This window comes from Triticum aestivum, chromosome 6B (genome assembly GCF_018294505.1).
Source record: "Triticum aestivum cultivar Chinese Spring chromosome 6B, IWGSC CS RefSeq v2.1, whole genome shotgun sequence".
Taxonomy (NCBI): domain Eukaryota; kingdom Viridiplantae; phylum Streptophyta; class Magnoliopsida; order Poales; family Poaceae; genus Triticum; species Triticum aestivum.
This window is the reverse complement of record NC_057810.1, coordinates 610,022,416-610,050,203: the sequence shown is the minus strand read 5'-3', so window position 1 is coordinate 610,050,203 and position 27,788 is coordinate 610,022,416.

Below are 27,788 nucleotides of genomic sequence, written 5' to 3'. Positions count from 1 at the left end.
ACTGCATATGCGTGTTCGGTGTTATAACAAACTATGTAGTTAAGTCACACGGAAAGTATTACAGAGTGCGGATACTTACGATCTCGCCAGGGGCTTGCCCTTGGGCAGCCACTCCTCCTCGCTGTAAGCGGCCGTGGTGGAGTGATCCAGAAGGGACGCCTTTCCCTTCTTTGGCGTCCTAGCCTCCCCCTGTGGGGCGGCTTTTCTTTTCTTCTCCTCCCCAATGCGGGGAGGGGGAATTTCTTCGTGTTTCCCCCCGTCTTCGTGGGAGGAATCTGCCTCGCCGTCCTCGGATGACGAGTCTATTACGGCCTTGCGCCGGGGAGCCTTCCTGGTCCCCGCGGCCGCCCTCTTGGACCCTTCGGCCTCCTTGGAGGGGGCGGCCCTCTTCTTCTTCTCCTCCCCTTCATGGGAGGAGCGCGCCTCCTCGCATTCGGACGAGGCGTCCGGTGCGACCTTGCACCGGAAACCCTTCCTGGTCCCCGTGGCCTTCTCTTCGGCCTTCTTTTCCGGCGCCTTGTAAGGTGCCGGATGTCGGTGTCAAAACCAGCGGATCTCGGGTAGGGGGTCCCGATCTGTGCGTCTTAGGCTGATGGTAACAGGAAGCAAGGGACACAATATTTACCCAGGTTCGGGCCCTCTCAATGGAGGTAAAACCCTACTTCCTGCTTGATTAATATTGAAGATATGAGTAGTACAAGAGTAGATCTACCACGAGATCGTAGAGGCTAAACCCTAAGAGCTAGCCTATGATGGTATGATTGTAATTGTGATCGGCCTTCTCAGGACCATCATCTCCGGTTTATATAGACACCGGAGAGAGCTAGGGTTTACATGGAGTCGGTTACAAGGAAGGAAATATAATATCCGTATCACCAAGCTTGCCTTCCACGCAAAGGAGAGTCCCATCCGGACACGGGCCGAAGTCTTGAGTCTTGTATCTTCACGCTTCAATAGTCCGGACGATGAATATAGTCTGGCTATCCGGATACCCCCTTATCCAGGACTCCCTCACCGGAACTAGCATCTCCGTTAGGAGTGCGGTTGCTGGATCTTCCGGCAGCGGAGCCGGACATCCAATCCGCTCCGCTGTCACCACGTAATCCTGATTAGATGAACATGGTGACCTAAAATCCTACCATGAATATGCTGGGAAAGGTACATCTAGTGATGATTAGAAAACATACCAAATTGGAGAGCCGCGTGGCGTGGAGTTCACGGTCCTGGATGTGGGAGGAGGTACTTAGGTGGCCTTGAACAGCACCTTCCAGACGTCCTTATGCATCGTGCCGAAAAGCTCTTGCAACGTCTGGTGTTCGGCCGGATCGAACTCCCACAGATTAAATGCCCGTCTTTGGCACGGAAGGATTCGGCGGAAGAGCATAACCTGGACCACGTTGACAAGCTTGATCTTCTTGTCCATCATGTCTCTAATGCAATTCTGAAGGCCTGTCAGTTCCGCAGGTTTGCCCCAAGTCATGCCCTTCTTTTCCCAGGAGATGAGTCGCATGGGGATCCCGGATCGGAATTCAGGGGCCGCCGCCCAATTGGTGTCGCGCGGCTCGGTGATAAAGAACCACCCCGATTGCCACCCTTTCACAGTCTCCACAAAGGAACCGTCAAGCCAGGTAACATTGGGCATCCTGCCCACCATGGTGCCTCCGCACTCCGCTTGCTGGCCGCTCACGATCTTCGGCTTCACGCAGAAGATTCGTAGCCACAGGCCGAAGTGGGGCTTGATGCGGAGGAAGGCCTCGCACACGACGATAAATGCCGAGATGTTGAGGACGATATTTGGGGCTAGATCATCGAAGTCCAGCCCATAGTAAAACATGAGCCCGCGGACAAAGGGATGAAGTGGAAATCCTAGTCCGCGGATGAAATGAGGGAGGAACACTACTCTTTCCCGAGACTTTGGAGTGGGGATGATTTGTCCCTCCGCTGGAAGCCTGTGCGTGATGTTTGCGGCTAGATATCCGGCCGCCCGAAGCTTGGTAATGTCCTCCTATGTGACGCAGGAAGCCATCCACTTGCCTCCCGCTCCGGACATGCTGCAAATGGTCCTACGGAGAAGGTGAGAACTTGGGCGTTGGGGCTCGAGAGTGCGAGAATGGATGAGCAAAGGAGGAAGAAGGCGTGGGTAAAAATGGGAGATCCTTATCCCTTTATAGAGGTGGCAAAAACGGTGCTCCTCCCTGCTTGCCTGATGAAATCGCTTATTTTCCAAATGCCACGTTAATAGCACGGTTGGGTTACCCGTACCCGTATTAGTGAGGATCATGTGATAAGGGTACATGATCTCTGCTTCGACAAGACGTGCTGAGGAAACCGCCTCGCAATAGGTGCGGTGGCTGGTTGTGGGAAAACGATTCGAATAAAGACTTGGCCGTGATGTGATGTCACGTTATCTAAAGTTGTCAGCAGATTATACTTATGGAATATTGTTCTCTCTACGGTGGTATGTGAAAATCATCTTGCAGAGCCGGGCACGATTTAAGTGTTCGAGATTTACTTTGGAGTATTCGGAGATGGAACCCGCCTTGCAATGCCGAAGACAATCTGCACGCTGGACTCATCGTCATTGAAGCCTGGTTCAGGGGCTACTGAGGGAGTCCTGGATTAGGGGGTATCCGGACAGCCGGACTATATACTTTGGCCAGACTGTTGGACTATGAAGTTACAAGACTCAAGACTTCGTCCCGTGTCCGGATGGGACTCTCCTTTGCGTGGAAGACAAGCTTGGCGATTCGGATGTTAGATCTCCTTCTTTGTAACCGACTCTGTGTAACCCTAGCCCCCTCCAGTGTCTATATAAACCAGAGGGTTTAGTCCATAGAAAGGGAACAGTCATACTCATCATAGGCTAGCTCCTAGGGTTTAGGCTCTACGATCTCGTGGTAGACCAACTCTTGTAATACTCATATCATCAAGATCAATGAAGCAGGAAGTAGGGTATTACCTCCACCAAGAGGGCCCGAACCTGGGTAAGACATCATGTCCCCTGCCTCCTGTTACCATTAGCCTTAGACGCACAATTCGGGACCCCCTACCCGAGATCCGCCGGTTTTGACACCAACATTGGTGCTTTCATTGAGAGTTCCTCTGTGTCGTCGCAGCAAGGCTTGATGGCTCCTTTAATCATCAACAATGACACGGTCCAGGGTGAGACTTTTCTCCCCGGATAGATCTTCGTGTTCGGTGGCTTCGCACTGCGGGCCAATTCGCTTGGCCGTCTGGAGGAGATCAACAGCTACGCCCCTGGCCATCAGGTTGGCTCCCGCGCGTTCCGTTGCCTCCCGATGAACACGATGCATTCCGTTGACTCCCCATGAACACGACACATTCCGTTGCCTCCCCATGAACACAATGACGACGTTGTTTCTCTGTTCCGACCCAGCCATCTACACGAGCCCTGGCCGTACGTATGCGCGAGTAGGCGTTCGAGACCCCGCCTGTATGTACACATGCGTGGCCGTATTTTCTTTCTTGCACCTTGGCCGCTATACGTACATGTACATGCTACGTGCGCGTCTCTACTACGACACGTACGCGCCTCTACTATGACACATGCGCGCCTCTACATCGACCAGTATATATGTACGTACACATTCGCGACCAGAATGACAACGCTACGTATGCTTCGACCAGGTGGGTGCCGACTGTCAGGCACTTCCTTGCGTGCGAAGATGTAGCTGGTGGGTCCCAGCAGTCAGGGGGGCACTTCCTTGCATGTGAAGATGTAGCTGGTGGGTCCCAGCAGTCAGGGGTGCAAATCTTTTTTTTTTTGCACGAACGCACTTCCTTGCGTGCGAAGATGTAGCTCGTGGGTCCCAACAGTCAGGGGGAAACATTTTTTTCACAAAATACGGTGGCACGTCCGATGGGTCCCTACTGTCAGGTGGAGGAATCATTATTTTCTGTCTAATAAGGTGGCACTTCCTTGCTGCGACCGTGGACCCAGCTATCAGCCTCTCCGAGGGAGTCCTGGATTAGGGGATATCCAGACAGCCGGACTATATACTTTGGCCGGACTGCTGGACTATGAAGATACAAGACTCAAGACTTTGTCCCGTGTCCGGATGGGACTCTGCTTTGCGTGGAAGACAAGCTTGGCGATTCGGATGTTAGATCTCCTTCTTTGTAACTGGCTCTGTGTAACCCTAGCCCCCTCCGGTGTCTATATAAACCGGAGGGTTTAGTTCGTAGAGAGGGAACAGTCATAATCACCATAGGCTAGCTCCTATGGATTAGCCTCTACGATCTCGTGGTAGATCAACTCTTGTAATACTCATATCATCAAGATCAATCAAGCAGGAAGTAGGGTATTACCTCCATCGAGAGGGCCCGAACCTGGGTAAAACATCGTGTCCCCTACCTCCTGTTACCATTAGCCTTAGACGCACAGTTCGGGACCCCCTACCCAAGATCCGCCGGTTTTGACACCGACACTCTCCACGTACAGTCCACGTCCGATGGAAGTCGTTCCTTGACCACGTTGACCACGCCGCGCCGAGAGCACCACGGCGGTGGACGACGGCGAGGCCTAGGAAGGGGACGACTCAGAGCCGGGGAAGACACGGCAGTGGAAGCCCGCGCGGAGAGGAGTACGAGGGTTCACTGGTTCGGCTGTGGTGTGAGGCTGTTGTGGCCGCAGGGCCTGGCCAGCGGTGGGAATAGTAGGGGACAGTGAGGCCTTCGCGGTAGCACAGCCGGCCACGGGAGGCAGGAGCATGCGGCACGACCGGTGCTGCTTTGGGCGGCTGGAGCAAGAAGACCAGAGGTTGAAGAAGCACTACAGATGTTGGATGGATATCGTACGGTCACTGGAGCTAGAATTGTTCATATTGACTAAAGTTGACAAAGGCCCCCGTCCCAGTCAACTTAGTAGGCCCACAAGTCAGCCTCCCACCATGGTGGGTCCCAGCTAGCCGGGGGAGTATTCATTTTTTTGTCCGTAAAAAGGAGGAACTTCCAGTGGGTCCGAGCTAATAGCGGGGGGAATGTTTTTTCGCGAAGTACGGTGGCCCGTCCGGTGGGTCCCAACAGTCAGGGGGAAACGTTTTTTCGCGAAATAAGGTGGCCCGTCTGGTGGGTCTTTTCTGTCAGGTGGAGGAATAATTATTTTGCGCATAATAAGGAGGCACTTCCTTGCGGCTGCCTGGACCCAGCTGTCAGTCTCTCCATGTACAGTACGCTTCCGATGGAAGTCGGTCGTTGACCATGTTGACCACACTGCGCCGAGAGCACCAGGGCGGTGGAGGACGGCAAGGCCTAGGAAGGAGATGACGCGGAGCTGGGGAAGACGCAGAAGTGGAAGCCCACGCGGAGAGGAGTACGAGGGTTCACTGGTTCGGCTGCGGTGTGAGGCTACCGTCGCCGTAGAATAACAGGGGGTGTGGGTGGGTCGAGGGATGGCCTGGCCAGCGGTGGGAGTAGTACAGGGTGGTGAGGCCTCCGCGGCATCACATCCGGCCACGGGAGGCAGGAGCACGCGACACGACCGGCGCTGCTTTGGGCGGTTGGAGCAAGAAGACCAGAGGTTGAAGAAGCACTACGACCATTGGATGGACATCGTACGATCACTGTAGCTAGAATCGTTTATATTGACTAAGTTGACAAAGCCCTTGGTACGCGTCAACTTAGTAGGCCCACAGCTCGGATTTGGCAGAGAACATATAGCCCATTTGCAATTTGTAAGAATGTACATCCCATTTTTTAATTCTAATGGAATTTACTATAGCGCATTAATAGTTTGTTAAAAGTACAACCCAACTTCTAGCTAGGACAACGATTAATAATTTCAAAAAACCGCTCAAAACAGAATTCAAAAACAATTCCCACATTTTGATGGGATCCAAAATATTTTTATCCGAAATTTCTAGTCAGGTTAAATATAATTTCAAAATAAAGTTGTATTACATTAAAATGCAGCGAAATATTGCGCGCGCAACAAGTAATGAAATTAAAATTTTCAAATTCCAAAAATAATATTTTTTTAAAATAATTACGCGTTTGGTGCATAGTTACTGCCCATTTATTATAATTACATCCCATTTATTATTTCTTAAAGTCCATTTTCTTGTTAAGCCTAATGCATACCTCCTAGGAAACTTTGTAGCCCAGCGGGGCGGATAATAACAAGTTGACCCGGATATTGTGTACAACTATCGGCCCAGTTGCATTGCTGATGTTAAAAAAAGGCCTGTGTAGTACAGTACAACCTAACATGGCTACTCAGCCCACATTCAGCGACGCCAGAAAGGCCCAAACAAGGCTTCTGTACAACTTTTTGAAGTCACTGAGCTCAATTAATAACTTAAGAAAAAGTTTGATTACAGTGGAACCTAATTAAAAGCTATCATGAGCAAATAAATAATTCAACGGGTCCCGCTTGTGCATGTGTGTGCGCATGTGTGTGAGTGAGTGTGTGTGTGTGTGTGAGAGAGAGAGACCCATCGGTCGATGCTCGTAAATACATCTTTCATCCATATGCATTGCTGATGCTCAGTAAAAACTGATATAGTTGACACAATCATATAGAACATCATAGCACACTGAACTTGCATACAAAAATTTCACGCAGGCGGCACAATCAGGATGGAAGCAGTGGATCGCTACGGGTAGGTCTATGTTGAAACCAACGAAGTCGTACATAATGGTTCATCGTCTTTTTCAATGACGGGGAAATATCTTGAATGTTGTGCAAAGAAAACAGATAGACAACACAATAAGTTCTGCTGGCACATTAAGATGATGTACAACCCTTTCTAAAAAAAGTTCAGGTACAAAATTAGAACATGTCACAATCAAATGTACTGGCATATCAGTGCTTCACACCCATTGCTTGGATTTAACTAGTATCTGACAAGATTCAGTTGTTACCTCAAATTAGAGCACATCCAGGCAGCCAGCCCTACCTCTTCTCCCAAAGAAGCAGTGGCCTCTACAGCGCGATGGAGTAGGCCCTGTGCCATCCATCATTCCGAGCAACACAGGGAAAGTTTGACGTTGACTCCTGTAATGGACGTCGTCGATGGACCCTGGCACCAGCGGCGGCGGCAGGACTTCGATTGATGGATTGACCACTTCTTCGGCATGCACGAACACTCGATATAGGTACATCCCTAATGTGGTCCGCGGCGGCCTTGGTGGCAACGAATAGTACAACCCCAGTTCCTGCGCCAGTATCTCAACACCAATCACCTTCGGTATGGTGGATGGCTTCTTCATCCATGCCATAACCATCAGAGCCTAGCTGTCTGGAGGAACAAACATACTTACGAGCTCACCTCCAAGGTCGTTGATAAGCTCGTTCATGGACTCGCTGTTCCAAGCACGTCGAGGCATGCCGTGGAAGGTAAGCTTTGCTAAAAAATCAAGCTCAGAAGGCACCGAGCCCCATCCTGGGTGCCACCTATCAAAGCTCACCAGCGCGCCATCGCAGAACAAACGCCGAGAAGATTTGAACACACGACTGCAGTCGAAAGTTCTCTGGAACCTGACGAAGAAATTAGTCAGTGGCGGACAGACTTCGATGAGCAAGTCACTTATTTGGATGCCGTGTGCAATGCCAAGAGATTTGACAAGGTCGTCCGGAGAGACGGGAGGCCGGTCGCTGTTGATGGTTGCCATCAGCACTTTGCCGGCAAACTGGTCGTCAAGCGCCGCCATGCCACTGTTGAGCGACAACACGCAGTGACCGAAGGCAGGACGAACCTCAGGATCTCCGGCTCGGAGATCCACGTTGACCGGCGACATGATAGTGCGCTTGAGTACAGGGAGTACAGGAGGGGGATTTGGGGGAACTGGAGTAGGAATCAAGATTCCAGACGTGGGGGAGGGGCGGGAGACTGGGGATGAAAAGGTAGCATGAATTTCGAGCACACGCCAATATGCTCTCGGCGCGCAAGCGCACGAAAACACTGGTGGCGCCCACATGTCAGCCTAAGAGTCCTTATTCTTTCTTTTTTGGAGAGCCCGACCTTTTTTTCAGGATCTTTTGAGAGCCGGCCTGAGAGTTATAATTGACCCGTTTGGCATTGCGTTACTACTCAGGCCATATTCAGCGACACCTCACTGGCTCAAACAAGTGTACATCATCGAAAAGACACTGAGTTAAAATTATATAACTTGAAAAATGGATATATACTCTGAACACTGGAGAATGGTGATGCCCTCATTTAGCCCACCAGTAGTTCGAGACAATAAACAGTTCGAAACAACGATATATACAACATTCAAACACTGACTAGTGACTACTACTGACATAAACAGCAAGACATGATAGTTCATAAGAAGTCTTGCTACACCACCAAAATGCACCCATCTGCAGCGCTCAGACTCTCGTGATCCAGACAAGTAAGAGTGACATAGAAGAGGATGACCAAATGACAAGGAATATGCATAACAAAAGAAAGAACTACCCATGCAGAACCAGCAGCAAAGACAACAAAGTCATTCGAAGAGATGATCCAACACCATCATAATTTGCAGCCTCACTTCAGCGACCAGTGATCCGGAGACACCAGTACTCCACCCTTTCGATGCAACAGCTCAATTACCTATCAACCTGAAGGCTTGAACCACATCACTGCCTGTCGTAATTGAGACATCCAAGGATCAAAGTTAATCCGGATGCCTTTGTCATTCTCACCTTCTTTTGGCTGCAGGTTGTATCATTGATAATCAGGGGAGTTTGCTCCCAAACTCCTAGGGCTCGCCGTGTAGACACAGTTTTCCATAGCAAACAGAGCCTCTCTGCCATCAAGGTCCTTGCCAACGGTGATCTCCTAGTTAATCAAATAATTGAGTCCGAGAAACAGAGAGTGTGATCCAAGGCTGTTTACCCGCCTCCAACTAAAAAATCGTAAAGGCCCCAACAAGCTGGTATCCTTCTCATAGACGTAACAACCACTGTCTGGATACTCATGTATTACACGGTGCTTGTATACAGTGGGTTTTTTGCAATATAACTTTTCCGACTCATGTGTCCGAATGATCATTAGTCTTTTGTCATCGTCTAAACGAGCGAGGAACCAGTTGTGCTTCCTTGTTTTTGGCAAAGGTGGTGTGATTACAAAGGGCAGTAACTATAGGGACACTGCATCATATCAAAAAGGACATGCATTGTTAATGTAAGATCAGCATTGTTCAGATTATGAGTAGGATAATGCAAGAAACAACATTGATATGTCCCTATTGGAACTGGGAGGAAAATATAGGGAAATGTATACTGGGTTCAAAAATATAGAAGTGACATGCATGGTTATACTCATGTTATCTCGCAATTGATTCTTCATAGGAAACTACCATGTCATGCATGTTATGTAATCATATTCTGTCCTCACAAAGAAATTCTTCAAGGTAACTAACAGACCATGCATTGTTATATACTCATGTTCTGTGGGCAAAAATTTTGTGAGGATATAATTCTAGCCATTGATTGCTGAAGGGCGAATATAGGTATGTACACATGGTAAGCATTGCAGGATTTCACTACTTCCAAATATAGAGTTCTCCATATGCACATTTACTTCCCTAATGTATGGTTAGATGAAACCAACAGTGTGGTGCATGTTTCTACATCATGAAAATGAGGAAACTAACATGGCCATTGATACACACTCATATTTAGTAGTAGTATATAGATTACTGTAAAATAAGGATAATATCCATATATTCCTAACCGTTTGATTATTCAGGGTACAAATTGGCTGTAATGACATGGTCACAATCGCATGAATTAACTCATTCCAAATATAGCTAATTTACGGTGTCTCTAATACATTGCCATAGTTCTACTCAAATTCTGCTCAAACAGGGATATGCCAATCATCACAAAAAGTTCAAACAGTGTCATGGCGTCATCATTAACATGAGATGGAAACAACTTACACGCGCCATCCCAGCAATACATGGTGCCATCTACTTTGTTGATCGCGTAGATGATGCCATTGTGTTCAATAGCATCACAGAAGTGTGTATCAGCTTTGACGATGATCCACTGCGAGCTGAGTTGTCTCCATCTAAAGAAGGCACCAGTGTAAAGATAGGCGAGTCTGCGATCGAACAAGGCAATTAGCTTGAAGTCTGCGTAATTTGCATGTCGTGTGGGCACTTGGCAGATTAAAATCTTCTGCAAAACAAGGTCCATCCAACTGACGTGGTAATCTAGATGTCTTGGACCGCGATGGTAATACTCTATATAATCCAACAAAGGAATGATAATCTCATGGGAGGTCTGGAAGTTCACGAGCACCAACTTTTTACCGTCTTCTCTGAAGGCAGCCATCCAGTGGAAGTTCATGTCGACCCAGTACATACCTGCCGAGAAGTTTCGGGCGATGGTGATCGGATCGATGTCGAGGGAAATGATGTACGGCGACCCACTACATACCTGCAAAGAAGTTTCGGCTAATGGAGATCGGATTGAAGTCGAGGGGCATCATGTACGCCTACCTATCATGGTGAGCCAATCTCGCAAGACTAGATAGCAGCAAGCAGGGTGTCTTGAAAAGCTAAGGCCTCGCTTCGGCGATGGCCATGTGCATGTCCCTCGAGCATGCAGCCAGCCATAGGGCGCTCAACATATCCATACACGAACAACAGAGGTCGAGGATGTCACTAGGGAGATTGCTCCAATCGCGGCTCATACGGATGCTGTGCGGTTCGCGTTCGGCCATGGTGGAGTTTGGAAGGTGGGGGTTTTGGGGGGCTTGATTTACGGGGGAGAAGGATGTCGATGCTGGAGCAGCTAGCGAGGGAATAGTGGTACTGGGGGAGGCGAGTGAGGCGACAGTACATGGGGGCACAGTGAGATGGAGACGGAGACGGAGAAGGAGATGGAGATGGAGTGGTGCTATGAGAGCGGAGAGGGAGACAAGGCGAGGCGCCAATGTGTTGTACAGCGGCGGTGATAGACTGCACAGTGCATAGGGTGAGGCTGACTTTGGTAACCCGAACACGCCGCCTAGACTAGTGTCAAGCGCAGGGTGTTGTCACTTCACTGTGAGGACCGGATGAATAGTATTTTGACCATCAAGTGTACCACAGTTGTACTACTACTATTAATACTACTAGTAGGAACATGAGTACTCCAGTTTTATATAGAGGAAATAGTTCTCCCGTGCTAGCATACCTATTTTCATAAGGTGACTTATACTCACCTAAATGGAGGGAGTATTCCTTAACCAGAGAATGTTGTGTCCCCCACTCACGCGCTCAAAAAGAAAAGCTACGACACATTTTTTATCTGTTTCCAAAGGTCCCACCTATCAGGAAGGATGGGCACGTACACGAACAGGTACGACTCATCAGTCTATCCGCCTAGCCTTTTCGTTTAGTCTACCTAGCCATCTAATCAACTGCCTGCACGCCACATCTCCCATTTACTTCTCCATCGGGAACCAATTCTCCTCGGCTTCTTCACCTCCCCTTCGTCTTCATTTGCATCCAAACCCCACTGCGTTCACATTGTTTTAACCTCTTTAAATAATCATCTACTACTTCAGTTAGACGAGCCATCTAATACTAGTTCTCCAAACCATAGCCCTCCATTCCAGCGGTTCTAAATGGCGAAAGAGACCGAGATGCAGGTTTTTAGCGTCCAACATGTCCTCGTCGAAGGCTCGATGCGCATAGTTTCCATCATCACCATCCACCCAAGGGTTGTTAGGCAGTGGATAGACAATGTATCCAACTCCCTCGAAAAGGTAGAGACGAGGGTCATTGGTTTCGACGCAGAGTACAGGAGCGTGCCCCTGGGAAGATCCAGCGCGCCGCCGTCCTTTAGCTGTGCCTCGAAGATGATGTTTTGGTGTACCACATCATACACTCGCCCTCCATACCAGGTGAGCTTCACGATTTCTTGTCTCGGGAGGACGTATACTTCTATGGGGAAGCCACCGAAGGGGACAAACAGAAGCTAGAGCCGTACAACCTTGATTTGAAAAGCATCACTGACCTACAAACCAGAATCAAAATTCCTGTAGAAGATTGTGATAAATAGACACCATCCCTATTCGACGTAGAAAATTTTGTGCTCGGTACAAATCTTTAGAAGGGTGATGAGATGGTGGCATTAAGGTCGTCTGGATGGGAGAATTATCCCTTGATGTACGAGCAGATAAAATATGCTGCCCTTGATGCCCGTGTGAGTTTCGAGATAGCTGCAAGGTCCAAAGAGCTTGTTGCGAAGCCGTCTCCCACAGAAAATGAGAAGAAGAAGAAGAAGAAGAAGAAGAAGAAGAAGAAGAAGAAGAAGAAGAAGAAGAGGCTCCACCAGCAGGAGGGCATTATGGATGGATGAACTATTTCCTCTCTTGTAAAAAAAATATTCCCTCTCAGTGTATATTGATATAGATGGACTATTTCGATGGTGTGCATGTCTTTGGAACAGAGTAGTAGCGTGGGTCCGCTTGACTATAAGGAACTATTTATCCGCATGTATAGCTTTCTCTGCTAGTCCTTCCAGTGATCGGTATGCAGTGCATGTGTTCGTAGACATGACAGCTTGTCCATGGAAGTTCAACTACGACGACCATCACGTTTCATCTCACGATTCCCACGATGCCTCTCCAACCCACGGCACCACGTCCCCCGACGTGCGACTCACCCCTCTCAGCCGCACCGCCCCTCTGCCTTTGTGTGCATGACATGTGGGCCCCCTACAATGCGGCGAGCATCAAGTTTCTACCATAGCCACACGCGATCCCCACGACGCCGCTCGAACCCATGACACCACATGTCCCCCGACCTGCGGCTCACCCCTCTTGGCCCCACTGCCCCTCTGCCTTCGGGAGCATTACATGTGGACCAGTCACCTATCGGGTCCACGTGTTATTGACTCAAAGGTAGGTGTAGTAAGGCGTTGAAGCTCAGTCCCAACGGCCCTGAGGGGGAAATGTAACTCCTGCGCCGGGGCTTGTGGTGCTACTGCTGCATGAACTCGTGCCAAACTCGAGATTTATTTCTTTACTATACATGCACGCAACGATTTAATGGACATTGTAATCTTAACATGTGATGGGGAGATCTAAATTTGAAGTTGAAACTTATAAAATGAAAAGATTCAAAGCAAATAAACTGGGAGAGCGGGAGTATATCATAGGATGTGTCCCATACAAAATAATCCCCCTGGTTTGTCACCGCGAAGACGCGGTTAGAAAGGAGCACAACGTCTTCGTACTCGTAGGGCAACAAATCGGCCGCAGACAGCATGGTCCGCCTTTGACCGCCATGTGCAAGGTTCGTGCTATCTTATTCAATCTCACCATGGTTCCATCGTACCAATTCATGTGGTGGCCTGTTGCATGGCTGATCCCAATGTTGTACAAAGGTTCTACGGGAACGGTGTCACCGTTGTAAATGTTGTGCAAATTGATGTTGGTACCCTCCAGTACATATGCAAGCCAATCTCCACTCGCACCGAGCCTAACCTATGAAACAGTGGGCAGGGGGAGAATTAGGAAATGGACTCAGAAGTTGTCTTTAGAATGCATTTACTATGTGATCAAACTCATCTTACCTGCTCATCGGAGGAAATCCGAGTGCCCCTCAATGTCGGCATCTCAAGGGGCGTCAACTTGCAACTACAGCCACGCGGCGCTGGAGAGACCCCCAAGGAAACATCCTCGTGCATTCCATGGAACATCAAGATGCATTTGTATGAGTAGTTTATCTTGTGAGAGAAAAGGATGAACGAGGGAAGGCCTCTAGAGATAGAGATGTACACTACTACTACCAATGTGCTGGCCTGTGCATTGCAATGGATCCAAAGTAGCAGAATAATAATTGTTCACGTGCTTGAAATATAAACACTCTAGTTTAGCTTGTCCATGGAAGTTGAACCACGGCGACCATCATGTTTCTTGTTTCTACCACTGCCACACTCACACGCGATTCCCACGACGCTGCTCCAACCCACGGCATGATGTCCCCCGACGTGGACATGGATCCTCTCACGTGGCTATCACTGCCTTGCCCTGCCTTTCCTTCGCTGACAGGTGGGACCCATGGTTATGGGTCCCACATGTTAGTGACGGAATGGTAGGATTGTTCGCGTCAGGGGATCCTCATCCCCCCGACGTGCCCCTCATCCCTCTCGGCCCCACCGCTCCTCTGCCCTTGTGTGCATGACATGCGGGCCAGCTGAACTGCGGCGACCATCAACTTTCTACCATAGACACACCCCATTGGACGCGGTTTGCCTGCTCCGTTGTTGTGCTCCGATTCATACTCCCGCACCATCAAATTTTGATCTAGCAGCTGTGACACATTTTGTCCTGGGCATCAATACTCAGCTGGAGTACTTATGTACTACAGGTAGTACCCGCCGGTGTGGCCATCTACGCCTCGTAACGCCCTGACGCCCAGCTGTGGCACCCTCGCCACGGCCACGCCACCACCGGCCGGTTCATCTTGAATGAGTGAGTCAACCACGCCACCACCATGAGAATGACATGTAGGCCAGCTGCATTTAAGGTCTGCATGTCATTGACTCATAGGCCGGGCACTAAGCCACTAAAGTTCGGTCCCGTGGGCCCCGAGAGGGAAATGTAACTCCTGTGGCAGGCCTTGTGGTGCTCCCGCAGTACGAGCTCGTGCCAAAGCTGGAATTTGTTTCTTACTACTACCAACTAGTACTAGTAAGGTACACGTGCATTGCACGCATGAGATTCTGGTGGTTTGTGCATTATGCTTCTACATGTGGAGTTTTCGGGATTCTAACATGTGGCAAAATCTGGTGGAATGTAAGGTTAGGCAAGTTTGATTAACTTAGGTGAGTGTTTGGTTCAAGCACACCTTTGGAAAGCCACACTAAGGATCCACATGACATACACACACAAAATGTGGCAAGATTCCCTTAGGCTTGCCAACTTGTGGCTCTCATTTTGAAGAACTAATAACTTTGCCTAAGTTTAGTTGTGGCAAAGTTAGTCATGAATTAAGTTCAACCATGGAGTCTTATAGATTATACATGTGGCAGAATCTGGTGGATGATATCCAATGGCCAGTAGTGCTCGGATTTGCCATCTTTGTACCGTCAGATTGGCTTCATCCAACGACCAACTTTCAAAGTTTTTCACACACTATATAGGGGGTATAGATATAGATGTGCCGGTCTGTTGCAATGGATCCAAAGTATATCTATTTAGTGGAGTGCACTCTAAACACATTATCTATTTATTTTTCTCTAACCTTTCGTAGCCATGCGACCAAACCACATAAGCTTCATGGGTGCCCCCCACATCATATTATTCATACTATGTTGATTGAAAAAAAGATAAATCACCCAAAACAAGATCTTCCCGTTTTTTGTTCCTACGATGTTGTGCCATGCACGTACCTACTAGTTGTATAGTGGTATTACTAGTAATATAGTATCAGGAGTACAAACTTGGTACTAGTAGGAGTAGTACTAGTACGGAATGCTCCTACTCTATCAACGAGCCCCATCTGACACCAAATTTCTTGGCTTCCGTGCTACACCTAGATCTTCCCCTCGTTTCTGTTTTCCAACCCGGCGGCGGGCGGGGTGTTGTTTTGCTCAACGGCGGTCCGACATGAAAGTGAAAATGCTAGGCAACATGCCTTCCCTAAGCTATGTGCCGTGTCGGACGGGCCATGGAGTACTCCCGATTCCCAGGCGTGTAGGGGTGCGACGTGAACGCGGCAGGCCTTTTCCTTTTACTAGCAATGTACCCGTGCGTTGCGACGGATCTAAAGTAGTAGAATAGTAGTATTTGTTCACAAACTTGAAAGAAATCACTATTGTTTTGATATACTCCTAATATATTACTTCCTCCGTACCTAAATATTTGTCTATTTAGAGATTTCAAATGGACTATCACATACGGATTATATAGACATATTCTAGTGTTTCTAGCAAGATGTCCGCGCGTTCCACGAAGTTGATGGAAAAGGTAAGCACAACTTATAAATTGACGGATGGAGTAGTAGTTACAGTGATGCATATAATTAAGCAAAGGGATCGCACATGTTGGTATTGACTGGAACAAAAATGCAACAAGACAATAAGAATTAAGGCCACGATGATGCGATCACAGTGGTGGTTACAGAAGGCAAGAAGAAAGATGGATCCATGAACGTACGACCTCCTCCTCCTCAACTTAGTGCGTCGGGCCACCGACTGGCGGCTAAGGAGCGGCAACTTTTGTGGCGAGGTCGAGGTGCTTCTTAGAAAAGGCATCCAAGGCTTCCAGCCGGTTGAGGAAGGCCAACATCGTAGTGTCCTCATTGTCCTTGTAGATACCTATGTACATGATTTGCTCGTACACATGGATGTGTAGGTCTACCAATTCTTGTAGGGCGAGGCACCTCGTGGCAAGCGCGACCTCCAGGTGGACATTCTTCATGGCGTCAGCGGGCAGTCGCAGGGCCACCAGTGCTTGAAAGAGGTTCCGGCCATCGAGGCCGATTAGGGTGGCAGGCAATGAGGAGCCCAGGCGCGTGGGCTGGAGGAGTACATCAATGTCGCCCGTGAGCTTCTTGAGGACGGTGAACTTGTTGCTGGTGGCAACGATCATCTGGTCCAACTGAGAGTCGTAGTTGGCATCGACGGTGGCCAACCACCAGCCGGTCTGCAACACCGTCGGAAGACAATCCTCGGCGCCATGCCGCAGGCCGGCGTCGTGGACCATCTGGCACAACCGCTGGCCGCTCACACGCATCGCCGCCATGGGTCTGGAGTGAGCTCTTTTGTGCTTAGTGTAGGTTCTTAGGCAAATGCTTAGGTGCGTACGATGTGGTAGATGCATTGGAATGGAGGGGCACCTTTATATGAGGGCAATGAGGGCAAACTATGTTGCATTCACATCGTGCATCCTCTTTTTCCGGACCTCCTCCCATTACTTCCCTCATACATTAATTGAAGGAGGATGCATTGGCCGTTCAACATATCGGGAACCGCTACTCCCTCCCTTGTCTGCATTAAAGCCGTATCGGGAACTGCATCGCCCACTGTCAAATCGAATACTCCCTTCGTCTAGGTGAGTGTTAAGTCATCTTACGAAAACCAAATAGTAAGCACATAGGCATGGTGCATTAACTCTCACGTTGTTTCTTATTTTTTGACATTAATAGAGGAATCAAACAATAAGAGATGTGGGGCTTGTATGCTTTTAATGACTTGAGACTATCAAACATGACATGAAGTGGTCAATTCGTTGCACAAGAACAAATGCATCCCACGTCAGCACACACACATCTTATAGCATCCCATCCAATGGCTATAAAAGATTAATGAGACCAAATTATATCTCATCTAGATGAGTTCTAGCAAAATTTTATTAATAATACTTAGTGCTCCTGCGCCATGTATCATATATTAGTATCATGTAGTACTTTATTTATTGCCATGTATGACACATAGTACTCAACTCTCTCTCTCTTTCTTCATTTAATTCTATGACATCTCATCACAATTGCTAAGGCTAGTACCATTACAACCAGCCTTAGCAAATACTAAACATTAAGTTCTCTCGTTTCCTCTCCACCTTGGTCACCTAGACGGAGGGAGTATACTGCGCGGGCTTTTCCTGCGCGGTACGCGGGGCAGTTTCGCCTAGTCGGTTCGACAGAGACGCGAGAAGATGAGGGAGTAGGCTGCTGCAAACGTAGGGCTATGTGATTTGACATCGAGTTACTGCTGGACAGGTGGGGCCCCATGATTTGACTTGCCATTATCATTTTAACTGCGGCGCTACGACCGGCGTGAGTCTCCCAATTCCTGACAACCTCCATACAGGTGCCTCTCCTAATGCTCCACCATGTAGTAGAGGCTGGCTCTTGCATCAGAGCCCACTTCTCCACTTTTTCCTTGCCTCTGTTTCCTCCACATATGCAAAAATGCCATGTAAAGCGCACTATTGTACTTACTTGCTCCTACAGGTGCTAAGCTTGCCACATAGGCATAAAGTCTGATGTGGCAAGTTAATCAAGAAGAGAGAGACTAGTTTGGTGACCCAAGGAAGAAACGTTGCTAAGCGCGTGTACCTATGTGAAAAGACAATTTTGAGCCTATAGATAATTAAATGAAGCAAACTTAGCAACAAAAAATTAATAAGCACAACATTTCATTGGAAGAGGTCACTCCTTGGCAAATGCAATAAATACTAGTACTCCCTGTGTCCCATAATATAAGAACGTTTTTGGCACTACACTAGTGTCAAAAACATTCTTATATTATGGGACGGAGGGAGTACGAAGAAAGAGATAGAGAGGAGTAAAAAAATACACTTATAGCCAACCTTATAGCTAACCTTGTTGTAGTATGAGTGACTAAGTGATGACTATGTATGACATGACAACATCAGATAGCCTAACACACCGTGTTAAATCTCCAAGGGCGCGACCGCGCGAGCAACGCGATAGTCGTGGTAGGCATGACCATGATACGGGATGCTGGCAACCCTTGGATCTGAGATCAAACGGTCACATGCTAAGTTGCTGAAAATATGCAGAATAACCCTCCAGGATAGGATATTCACCCATAGGTCTAGAATCACGCCATGCAACCGTTTGATCTCAGATCCAAGGGCTCTCGGAAGCCCGTATCATGGGAGAATGGAAAGCCACTACCCTGTCGTTCGCACACTGGCAGTTCGCTCCTACTCAACCCCGCACGTCCTTTAATACTACGGTGGTTCGCTCCTAGTCGTCTCATCCTTTCACATTACGGCAGTTCCACTAATCCTAACCCTCCTCCCAAATCCATGGCATCCCAAATCTCCACGATCGGTAGTGAGTACAAGGTTAGAACCATCACCGGCGATGAGTTCGACGTCATCTACACCCGTTCTTCCGCAACGGTGAAAGGATGCCTTTCTCGCTTTAGACGCATGTTCGAAGACTCAGATGATAAGTGGGTCGCTGGGCTAGATGTTGAGTACACCATAGTCCTGGGACGAGAGAAGGATCTAAAGGACGAAGAGAGGAAGAAGCCCGCCATGATCCTGGTTTGCGTGCATGACTTATGCTTGGTCAACCACATATGCCATGCCGATGTTGAATGCCTGGATTTGAAGGACTTCCTTGGGAGCAACCTCGTCAAATTCATTACTGTAGACTTTGGTAACGACAAAGAAGTACAAGGTCAGATAGGCCTCGTTGTAGGCAACACCTTTGACCTCCAAAAGAATCGGCTAGTGTCCTCTCGTCAGGCTTCAATGCTGACCCTGGCAGGAGCCATGGTTCATCCTTCGTACGGTAAACTGGAGAAACCTCTGTACATTTTTCATCGTTATGCATGGCAGCGGAATGTACTAGATATAGACCACATCCACTACGCTGCAATGGATGGCTACCTTTGTTTCAATATCTACAAGGGTTGGATGAAGAGCAAGAGCCAAGTGTGTAGTTCAAGCAAAGAAGTATCGGCCAAGAGGTAGAGGGACAAGGACGAAGTCGAGGACATGGACGAGGACTCCGAGTAAGGTGGCAGTGTCGTTGCTCATGGTGGTTCTAATGCAGTGTCTACTGGAATAGTTGCAAAGTTTAATTTCAGGTGTGCTTAATTTAATTTGAGGGGTGTGTTGTGCTGAGCCCCCAGTAGAACTATGTTATGTTTCTTCTCGTTACTTTAACTCTTCTGTACGTACATACTAGTATTTCTTACATTTCAACTTTTAGTTGGTATAGTACTACCACTCGTTTCTTCACATTATATATGTACAATATATATGGCCAACATCATATAGCCAGCAGTTTAGTTGTCAAAGAATTTCAGGGTGCTTAGTTTTGTCAAAAAATTCCAGGGTGCTTAATTTTATTTGACGGGTGGGTTGTGCACTTGTGCTGGACACCATTATTGTGACAAGCCTTTTTAATAGTACTATATGCATAATTTGGCAACGAGCGCTCTCTATATGTACCACCTTTTTTTAATTTCAAGTTTTGCTCCATGGCACAATCCATCGATACTACTATTGTACAAAAGTGGAGTATATACATTTTTTAAAAGGCTAGAGGGCGGGGCAGTCTAGCTCGGACGGTTTCACGAGAGGTGAGGGCCTCTGTGATTTGACGGCTCATTACTACTGTCAAATTGAATAGTACTGTGCCACCTGCTGCACGCCCGGTGCCTCCATTAAACCCCTCTGTTAAACCCGCATGCAAACCAAGAATCCTACTCCGGCCACACGTCTGTTCATGAGCAGGCCAGAATTAAATGCAACACCCGCTGAGCTCCTCCCGTCTGCCCTCAGTTTAAACGAGGCCAGACGCCGGCCAAGCTCCTACCATCCGCCCTCTATTTACACGAGGCCAGACAGACAGCGGGCAAGAATCGCACCCCTCCGCCACTCCCCCATCTCCTCCTTCACCATTTTCTCCACTCTTCTGATGGCTTTCGATGAGCCGTTCTCCGACATATTACCCGGCTGGGTGGCCCGCCGAGCCCTCCGGATATGGGCGAGGCCGCTCGGTGCTTCACCAACCTCGCTTGGCCCGTCGGAGCTAGTTGCCGCCCCAAGCAGGCGCGTGGTTCAGCAACTTGCCGCTCCAGTTCAGCTTGATGAGGAGTGCTGAGTTGCTCCATGCTGGCATGGCGGCGAGCACGCCGGTATGGGCGCCATCGCTGTCGCGTCGTACCGTGCCACCAGAGTCTACGGTGTCCGTGCCTCCCGTGTTTGTGGGCGCGCCTCCCGTGCCTGCGGTAGCGCCATGCAGGCAGAGACATAAGCCGGGTGCATGGAGAGCGATGAGTCGGTGGCCAGCTTCTCCGTGTTCGCCACCATCATCGAGGAGAAGTAGAACACGGGAGCACTACAAAAAATATACACTTCCGTGATGATACGTGTTTGTCACAGTAGGTCGCGTTTTTTGTCATGCATGTACATCCATGACGATTTTATGACAGAATCAAGATAGTCATACCAGTGTTGTCGTAGAAGTGTTACATGACATTACCAAAATTATCATCACGGAAGTGTCCACTTCAATGACGATAAATCGCGCGTCACAGAAGTGCTTTCATCAAGGGTGACCGCCACGTGCCATCCACCGTAACGTAATGCCGTTAAGCTATTGGGTCAGGTTTTGGATCTGATAACCCGTTAACAGCCCCGACCAATGGGGATTTTCCACGTGTAAAATTATCATTGGGAGGAGGAAACACGTGTCGGCTCATCGTTGGGACAGATGTCATCCACTCATTGGACAGAAGGCGCCTATGATACATTGACACGTGGCACGGCCCAACATTGGCCCATTCCTGTGAAAAGGCCGGCCCGTTTGACTTGGTCAAAAGGTGGCGGGCCGGCCCATGCAAAGCCTGTTAACGGCCTTTTTGCATATAGCACATTTACAGCCCACTAACCTAAGGCCCATTACGCCCTATCCGAATTAGGCCCAGTAGCGTCATCTGGGCCATCCAATATGATTCCAGCCCGTTTTCACTTCTAGCCCATGTATGGCCCATGACGTCTTTCGGCTCATATGAGGCCCTTTGTAACTATTGGCCCATTAACGGCCCGTGGTGAAACTGGCTCGTAATGAACAGTGTATCACTTTACACCCATAAATGGCCCGTGGTGAAACTGGCCTGTAATGAACAGTGTATCACTTTATACCCATTAACGGCCCATTATTCCATTGGGCCGTTTCCAGCCCACGTTATCTTTCGTCCTTCTCACGGCCCATTTATTCTTGGGCTCATTTCCAGCATTCGGTTACTTACGGCCCGTTACTGTCATCTTCTGCTTGTGGGCCATATTCAGCCCATTGTTACAGTCGGCCCGTTTGTGGCCCGTTAATCTGTTAGGCCATTATCATAGCATCACCAAATACGGCTTGTTAACGACCCGTTATGGTCAGCCCATAAAACGTACGATTTCCATTAAAGGCCCGTCTATGGCCCATTAAAGGCCCATACAATACCCATAAATGAGTCGGCCCTAACAAGGCCCATGGATCCTACGAGACGTAGAAGGCCCATGGATCCTACGAGACGTAGACGACCCATGGATCCTACGAGACGTAGAAAGCCCATGGATCCGATGGCCCATTGAAGGCCCATGGATCAGACGGCCCATTGAAGGCCCATGGATCCAGTGGCCCATTGAAGGCACATGCATCCGGCGGCCCAATGAAGGCCCATGGATCCAACGGCCCATACATGACCCATGGATCGTACGGACCGTGAAGGGCCATTGTCGAGCGAGTTGGCCCCCGTTTGAATGATATAGCATATTCAAAGAATTATCCTACTCAATACTATCACCTCTAAAAAGCATACACTATAAAACAAAGAGATCAAGGCATAGAAAGGTAGAATAATCCGACACTATACAATAAAGAAATTACAGCCAATTATACCCACTGGGCATTATGGTTTGGCACAGGTGTTAATAAAGCATACAGAAACAGCAAATTACATACACTGGGCAAATATAGCTCATACATCATGGAGGCGCATCAACTTAACTCCATTTGAACTATAAATGATTTGCCGAATTCAGGTAGCACAAATTTCAGTCTGCAAAGTCTCCAATTCATTCATGGTTACCTCAGTGTCTTGTTTCATTTTTTGACTCTTGCATCTAATACCTGCATGTCCAGTCTCAACTTGTTGATTAAATGTTGACAATCATGTACACGTTGTCTTGCCACCTCTAGTTGATGCTCGAGAACATCATCACATTCCTATTCCAATCCATAACCATTCGGTAACGGCCATGCCGCACTGCTCGCAGATCTTTGTGTTGATGTCACTTCATCCTGAAATGTTTCTGTAAGTACACATGACTAGGGCAAAAATATAGTTACAACAGTGAAGCGAGCAAGACACTATTTTGTACTACATGGCAAAACAGGACTAACAATAATGTTACACATCACTTTCAAAAAAAATGTTACATGTCATGAAGCATAAGCAGGTGATATTTTAAAAATTATAAAAAAGATAGTCTGTGCAGCCTGCATACAGAAATCCCTCTTAGTTCACCAGAGGAGCATGATGTTGGGGCCCAATCGAAAACACAGACAAGTTACAAATTTAGACAACACGTTGTGTATAAGCAAGCAGTTGGACATTTTGTATCTCAATTAAAGTCTTAGGGAGCATAATGAACAGCACAGGGTTTCATACAAACATACTACAGCAGGCAAAACTATGCAATCATTAGCGTAGTATAAACTAGATTGTGAGCCTCATGCAATAATAGTTGGTTAGTAGACTTCAAAGCTTCAGGCACACTTCGGTAGAGTAATTAAATGGTAAGGCCTTTAATTATGTCAACTAATAGGTATACAAGTACCGAACATTAGGCATGATTATTTGGGCATCTCATTAACTGAGGACAAATAAAGCAATTGAAAAGAGTAAATTAACTATGCCTAAAACAAACAAGGAATTGAACTGTTGAGTTGCATACAGTGACTTACCTTAGCAGGTTGAAGAGGCTTAGTACAGCTCCTACTTCTCTTGCAAGGCTCCTTCCTAACATCTTGTACTTGGAAATCCTTAATCTTATCTTCATTGCACCCCGTCTGCAAGGTGACACAAACTAGTTACTCGTCTCCTTGGAGATAAATATGCATACTTTCCAGTCTGTGAACACAAAAGGATGAGATTATAACAAAACAACACCACATAATGAAACATGCCACATCTCTTGCACTTGCACATGATGAAATGAGCATTTACTATGTCTGCACTATGTAAAAACTAGGCATACCTTTGAATTGGATCTCCAGGTACTCTTGGAGAGCCTACTGTAGTGTACAGCCAAAAATTTATGTCACCTATGAGTTAGACAAGGCCCCACTACAGCAGCCCTTAGTGTTTAAATCGTTGAAAAGGTCTGTTAGAGTGTTAGGTCAAGAACAGAAAGTAATCAAAGCAAACAGTCCTATTATGGCTGGCTGATGCAAACAAGCAATTGAATAGATGTGTGAGCAAATCTTACATATCAAGAAAAGAAGCAAAGAAGGAGGCTTAAAGACCATCACTTGACTGGCCAGATTTAAGGGTCATTTAAACATCATGTGCAACGTATGAACTAACATAAACATTGCATATTCCATATTCTACAATGGAACGCACATGTATTAGGTTATGCCATGTATGATGATGCCTAAATGTATAGATAGCAGGCAGGAGTGATTCATCATTGCACGCACAATTGAATTGCAGGTTAAGGGACAATTCGATTCTGCCTTTTCAGGGCATATTGTCAAAATAGGCCATAAAAGATGTAAGGAAGTCAATTTTTTAGTTATGGTCTTGTGCTTAACTAATTTCGCTTTGGAGGGGGGTATTTCGGGTACAACCTCACTAAAAATTCAAGGGAAGGGGAATAGTGAAATGACTCTATTGTCTGCCTATATTACACTCAAAATGCAACTGCTGACGCCCGTGTCACACCTGACCCTCAAGTAAAAACAAACACACAAGCATTCATTGTCCGCCCGCTTGCATCTCCTCTCCCCTTTCCCTCTACCTCGATCCCCTGCCTGCAGCACTAGGTTTCCTCCAGCGAGCCTTCACCACTGGTCCCATCTGGCCTGGTCCTTGACGATGCTATGTCTAGCTAGGCTACATGGCCGGCGAGTAGGGGCAAATCTCCCTGGGTGCTCCTCCCTCTGGCGCCGCCCCTCATTCTCATGGTCTCCAGTAGCTGCTCCACTGTGGTTCGTCCAACGCACTACTCCGGCGGGCGCTGCACAACTACGGCCGATGCCACACTGTGGAAGAAGGCACCTTATTCCCCCTCCCCTCCTTCCAGGCCATGGCCTTGAGGTGCTGTTGAAGGATGAGCTCATCCAACAAGGTGAGGATCTCCTTTGATTTTTTGCCAAATTTTCATTCTGATCCACTATACGATGAATTGATATGAGCTGCTTCTGCTGCTGCTATATGATGCATTGCTATGAGCTGCTCCTGCTATTGATATATGATGAATTGCTATGAGTTGCTGTTGCTGTATGATGAGTTGCTATGAGCTGCTGCTGCTGCTATATGATGAACTAGCAGGTCCACCCACGCATTTGCGCGGCTAGATCTTCATTATTTACTATTTATGTATTTTAGACAACCATTTGTTGGCATTGGAGTATTGGTTTTTTGCGTGGTCAAACCAACATTTTATACCATAAAATGTTGATTAGTTGCATGCCACTAAAAATTGGTTCAACAATTATGTGCCTTAGATTGTGTTATGACAATTGCAAATTGGAAATTTAAGAAAAGCACATGTATAGCTAATAATTTAATATTGCCGCAATTTATTCATTCAGGAGCTACTTCGGTGTAGTTACACTACTTAAATATATTTACTTTGTTTTGGGGCTCTTTTCTCTTCACCATGCCTCCTTTGCCACGAAGTTATGCTATTTTCTTAAACTGACAGATTTCATCCGTAACTGTCAATATGACACAATTGTAGTTTAGTCTCTGGTCACATCTTTTCTTCTACTTATCCTTTTTCTTTCCACCTTTAGAAAAACAAACCTGATTTTATGGTATTACTTTGTTTGATTCTCCAACCTCATGTGTAATTGAAGTAGGTGGGCACTGAGTATGGTTTGTTTACTACTTATAAAAAAACTTGATTGATTGACATTATACTATGCATCCATTATGTGCAAATCACTTGTAATTATTATGTGTGATGTAAGCATGGTAGTGAAACTATGATGTTTATTGGCCATACTTACCAGCATCCCTTTTAGTTTTTTTGCCATATTAATGTGTCTCACCACTTCCTTACCATATGATTTCGTATTGCCAGTTTCTCAAAACATCTTTGATTTTTGAGAATGTATATCTCTGATGGTATTTACTGATAGTAGCAAGTGTCATCGAGTATTTATATCTGGTGGTCCACATTAATGTTGCTTAGGAACCTCTGATTTGATCGAAACTCGCTGGGTATTCATGCGTCATCACCATTCTTTCATTGGACATCCTTCCCTCCTTAATACTCAAGTTTTGGCCATGTTTCTTGCACGGTTCCTCTTAAGTTCACTATTAATGTAAAAAAAGGATTAACACTATCAGTGTACGGAGTCAATCTGACAAACCAATATTGTCTCCTTTTAATCTAAAAAACACTGGCTGTTTTCCATTTCATTTTGAACTTGTGTAGTGACCGGAGTAAAAATTCATATGATATTTTTGGTTATTATATATGTTACCCACAGTGCTAGCATGATGTCAGCACATGCAATGTAGTCAGATTTTTCTTCTTTTTTGCATGATCTGACCTGTACTCTTTTCTTTGGAGGCGTGAGGTAGTTTGACCGGACATGTCCTCTTTCTACCTTTTACATGGTACAAACTGTTTTTTTAACACGTTTACTTTCCCATGGACCACGTTATGAGTCTTCAGTATGTGGATACTTGTATTCTATTCGGACTCTTATTTCTTTGCGGCCGCTCAGAATTGTTGGCCGCCGTAAATCGCAATGCTAGCTTATGTTTGACCATAAGTGTTATACATGACGTGTCGAGAAAAAACAATTTGTACCTGATACAACAGTATACTCATGTAACGTTAATCTTTTAAATCTCAACCGTTAATCTCTAAAATTTACGGTCAAGATAATTTAATCTACGTGGACTAACATGATGGCTTGTTTGACTTCTGTTTTAATTATATAACAGATTGCTATGAGCTGCTGCTGCTGCTATATGATGAGTTGCTATAAGCTGCTCCTACTGCTGCTATATGATGAATTGCTATGAGTTGCTCCTACTGCTGCTATATGATGAATTGCTATGACATGCTCCTGCTGCTGCTATATGATGAATTGCTATGAGCTACTGCTGGTATATGATGAATTGTAGACTGCTGTTGTTGTATGATGAGATGCTATGAGCTGCTGCTGCTGCTATATGATGCTTTCAGGTGGTGCTGCTATATGATAATAACTAGCCACTTGGACCATCGAATTTCAATAAATAATTGTTCTTCATTTAAATGTGGGTCGTGCGTTCTTCGTTTAAATTAGGCAATGGGATCTCTATGGAAAACATTGACCAAAGTAGATTGTGCCAAGTAGATGATATCTTTGTATTTGCATTTTGAGCAAATAGTGATGGTCTGTTTTCCCATCATATTAATTACTGCACTGGGCTCAATTTGTGATGTTTGCAAGTCAAATTAATTTCCATATGGGCAGCAAAATGAAAAAATATAATGCAATCTAGACTTTCCACTGATCATACCAAAGATAAGCTGAAAACGCAATGAAAAGAACTGGTTGGCTTATTACATGGAGCTTATATTCACAGGTGCTTATTTTCTTAGGATAACTCGTAATAACTGTCCCTAAGAAACTTGTCTAATAGAACTGGCATACAAATAACATGTCACGATGATTGCAATGGAGGAGTGACGTACCATAGCACACTGTATAGGCTCACTGTTACCTCTCCTTTTTTGCGATATTCCATGAAATTGCCACATACATCTTGTACTTTTTCATTGTGTAACCCTATCTGCAAGTTGACACGGCTAATTTCAGACATCTCTACATGATACTACATTGCATATCCCTTGCGTATATTTAAACCACCAATTAACGATTGTGTGCGTACCATAAACTAGCCATGACTCTGTATGCTGGACTAGCAGGCACTCTAAGGGAGCCTAATGTAGTGCACTGGAATTTCTACATGCCACCTACGATTTTGTGTAATGTATTGCCCCTATTCCTAAATATATGTCTTTGTAGAGATTCCAGTATGGACCATATACAGATGTATATAGATCCATTTTCGAGTGTAGATTCACTCATTTTGCTCCGTATGTAGCCTATAGTGG